Below are 3,927 nucleotides of genomic sequence, written 5' to 3'. Positions count from 1 at the left end.
CACTGGGCTCAGGAGCCAAGTGGGAGAGAGCAGTTGTGGGAAACACTTTACTAGCAATGAATTGACCAGTGAGCAAATGGAGACATCGGTCTTAGGTGGAGAAGAGCCCTCAGGGGCCCTGGCTCTGCCTCTACTTGGTCCCAGGACCACAGGGACTCTAGGGTGTCGCCCTGTTTCTGTAAAACCAGATGTGTGCTCTGGTGGAGCTTAGGTCTTGTGTTTTTCAGCTCTGACAGTCAGTCTCCATTTAAAATATGATTTCCACTGGGGAGCCTGGGCGGCTCAGTCGGCTAAGCGTTTGACTCTTGATTTCAGCTCTGGTCATGATCTCGCGGTTTGTAAGATTGAGCCCTACATTGGGCTCTGTGCTGGCGGTGCAGAGCCTGCTTAGGATTCTCTCTCTCTCCCTCTCTTTCTGCCCCCCCCCAACTCTTTCTCTCTCTCTCTCTCTTTTTCTCTCCCTCTCTCAAAATAAACAAACTTAAAAAAAATAAAAATAAAATATGATTTCCACCATATGTTAATTTGCTAGGGCTTCCATAATTAAATACCGTGGGCTGGGTGGCTTAAACAGCAGAGATTTTTTCTCTCACGGTTCTGGAGCCTGAGAGTCCAGAGGGTTTAGTCTTTTTTCTTTCTTTCTTTCTTTCTTTCTTTCTTTCTTTCTTTCTTTCTTTTAACATTTTATTTATTTGATAAAGAGAGAGAGAGAGAGAGAATGAGTGGGGGAGGGGAAGAGAGAGAGACACACACACAGAATCCGAAGCAGGTTCTAGGCTCTGAGCCCGACGTGGGGCTCGAACTCACAGACCGCGAGATCATGACCTGAGCTGCAGTCGGACACTCAACAGTCTGAGCCACCCAGGTGCCCCTGTTCTTTTTTTTTTTTTCCCCATACATTACAATTTTATTTTCATGTACACGTTTATTTAACAGTCACTGAGTCTCTAAGCCAGGGCCAGGTAACTGAAGAGGCTTTATACTTCGCTTGTATCATCTAGACCCAGGGTCTGCTGCAAACGAAGTCTGGAGCAAAACGGGAAATAACACCTTTCTAAAGCCAGGCTTAGAAATTCTAATCTAGTAAGTTGTTTCCTGTCTCTGGTGTCAGGGCTGATTCCTACCTGGCCGCTAGGCCTCCATTCACAGGTATAGCCAAGAAAATAGAGTACAGACCGCCAAAAACACGACCAACCAATCACCCTGTGTTGTGGTACCAGCTTGACAGCTCAAGTCCCCTGTATTCAAAGGTAGACTTACAAAGCCTTCATCAGCTGTGTGCGCAGTCAAAAAGGGGATCGCTGCCACGGGTAAGCCAGCAGCTACAGGAGCCTGTGTCACACTTAAGAGGTGTCAAAAAACTATTTGCTATTTGACCACAGGAAGCAGCATTGTGTCCAATATACGTTCTTCCATGTTCAAGTAGATTCCTTTCTGCTTCTGGGAGTTGGTTAATTTTTCTGGTTATGATATAGAAAATTAAGTTTTCCTTGACAGTATCATCTGGTTCATGATTTTCCACCTGGGGCCTTATATTCTCCTCACAACAGCCATTCGGCTTCCTCGGCCACACTGGGGCTCACTCCAACCTTTGCTTGACTAGCCTGAGTGCAGCCATCTTTGGCCGACATGTGACTTGGGTCCAAGTTTAGTTTCTTTTGAAGCTTGTAGATGGCCGTCTTCTCACTGTGTCCTTAAATGGCCCCTCCTCTGGGCTCACACTTCCCTGGTGTCTCTCCGTATTCTCTAATCTCCTTTTCTTATAAATATACCAGTCATATTGGATTAGGACCTCATTTAATTTAATCGCCTCCTTAAAGGCCCATCTCCAAATACGGGCCACAATCCAAATTTTGAGGATTTGTAGTTTAGGGCTTCAACTCAAGAATTTTAGGGGGGCCCAATTTGTCCATAACACTGTATGATGCAGAATGTCCTCATGTGTTTCCCAAGTTTAGATGTCAAAGGATATAGCATTTGTATGTTAAAGGACACAGCAAAAGTATGGAAGATTAGTTAAAAACTCTTTCACGGAGCACAAAAAAACTTCCAAACACTTTGGAAACCCGATAGGAAATATGTACCATTGGCCTCCACATTTGAAACAAATTTAAACTGGGAAGGTGAGTGAGGAAGATTCCTCTCTCAGTGGTGACCTCGCCAGGGCTCAGATTAGAGTTTACGTCAGTACTGGAGGGCTGGCCTGGCAAAGCGAGCCCAAGCCTAGGGCTCTAGTTAAACAGGGGCTCCAAAAGGTTTTCATTTGAAAAAAAATGTGATGTTAAGGAAAAAAAAAAAAAAAATTGAAGGGAATCACAGCAGTAGGGGGAGAGATGGAAATGGTTAGACTTCCTCAAATTTATTTCAATATTTTTATTTTAATATGTACGGAGAAGACAAGGCATCATCAACGTCTCAGAGCTCCTGCTCTGGTTCCCTGGTTCCCCAGCACTAAATGCCTGCAACGCGTGTCAATAGCTGAATGGCAGGCCCGCACTGGTTTCTAGACAAACCACAAAGATGAGTGAGAGCTGAGAATGAAGGCGTGCGTGTTCTTTGACTATCTAGATTTGGGGGTGAAAAATGGGGCTGGGGGCAGAATCTTATCTTATGTCTGGGCGACAGTTCTGATTTTTAATAACAGCTATTGAGTTTCTTATAAATTTTCGATGTGGAATATTGAGGGAAGTAAGTATACAAAACAATTAAAACTCTTAGGGACCACATTTTTATGTTTCCATCTTGATTATCTATGATATGTATGTATAACAGGTTTACATATGTGAATATAGGTGTATGTGTGTGTATATACAGTTTTTCAGACAAAAACATTCTATCCCATTCTCCTAATCTGAGTACCTCCCGCACCATTAACTACCATTTGAAAACATGATACTTAATGGCAGCTTAATAGTCTGTTTCATTTTATGAATGGAACAGGGTGTATTTAACCAATTATTTGTATTTGGACCTCTGTGCACTTTCTTCTTTTGCTGTTGCCAATAACCCCATGATAAATATACATGGGCATAAAGCTGTGTGGCATCTCTCACCATTTTCTTACAGCTGCATATTCTTACAAAGATGTACATTGTGCGAAAGACAACGCGTCTGCTTGAGGGTAGGCACACTGTGTTTGTGGTGGAACAGAAGTACTTTCTGCCATAACACAGTGGTGCATATAGCTGGTTTCAAAGGTCTCCTGGAAATTTGGCAGAGTTCTGATTTCATTCTCTGTCAGCTAACCAGCAGTCAGATCCTCTAAGCCCAAAGGCCTGACTTTTCCATGCTAACGGGCGTCAGGCATGTCTCTGTCTTTTCTGGAGGGGCAATATTTTGCCAAGGTGTCTCTAAATTCTTCCCATGTGGCCCAGGGTAGACAGCCCCGAGGATAGGAAAGCTGTATTAATTGGGAATCTTTTGCATATAAGTGACAGAGACCCAACACAAATGGCTTTGGCAAAAAGGAGCATCTCTACCCAGATGGGCAGCCCCAGTGAGCACCGGGACGGGGACTGTTAGCACTCACTTCGTCCCTCACCTTAGACTTCTTTGTGTCCACTTCATCATCTCAGACCGGCCAATTCCACACAGCTGCTGTGGCTGCTGGTGCCACCTGGCTGACCCCTGTCTAGCTCTGCTGACAAGGAGGAAAGAGACTTCTCTTTCTTCTAATTCCTCAAGGGCTTGGGACGGCTTCTAAGGTGATCTCAATTCATGTCATCTGTCCCCCACGCTACGAGTCCTCACTGTAGCCAGGGAGGAATTGATCAGCTGGGATCAGGGGCCTCCCCACCCCAACAACATTTCTGTGCTGACAGAGGTGAACCCCGTGAGATGGTAGTGCCCGTTGGAGACACAATAGCAGGGGAGGTTGGGAGGGACAAGAGCAGAATCTCCCAGAAAAGGAGATAATGCTGGTTCCAG

The 3,927-nt window shown here is 44.9% G+C and overlaps 1 pseudogene; it reads right to left on the bottom strand.

The window, feature by feature from the left end:
* Nucleotides 1-888: 888 nt before the first annotated feature.
* LOC125934218 (transmembrane protein 126A-like) lies at nt 889-3,092 on the bottom strand (annotated as a pseudogene).
* Nucleotides 3,093-3,927: the final 835 nt, after the last annotated feature.

Source organism: Panthera uncia (genome assembly GCF_023721935.1).
Source record: "Panthera uncia isolate 11264 chromosome A1 unlocalized genomic scaffold, Puncia_PCG_1.0 HiC_scaffold_16, whole genome shotgun sequence".
Taxonomy (NCBI): domain Eukaryota; kingdom Metazoa; phylum Chordata; class Mammalia; order Carnivora; family Felidae; genus Panthera; species Panthera uncia.
The sequence above is the reverse complement of the archived record's forward strand: the minus strand, read 5'-3'. Positions and strand labels throughout refer to the sequence as shown.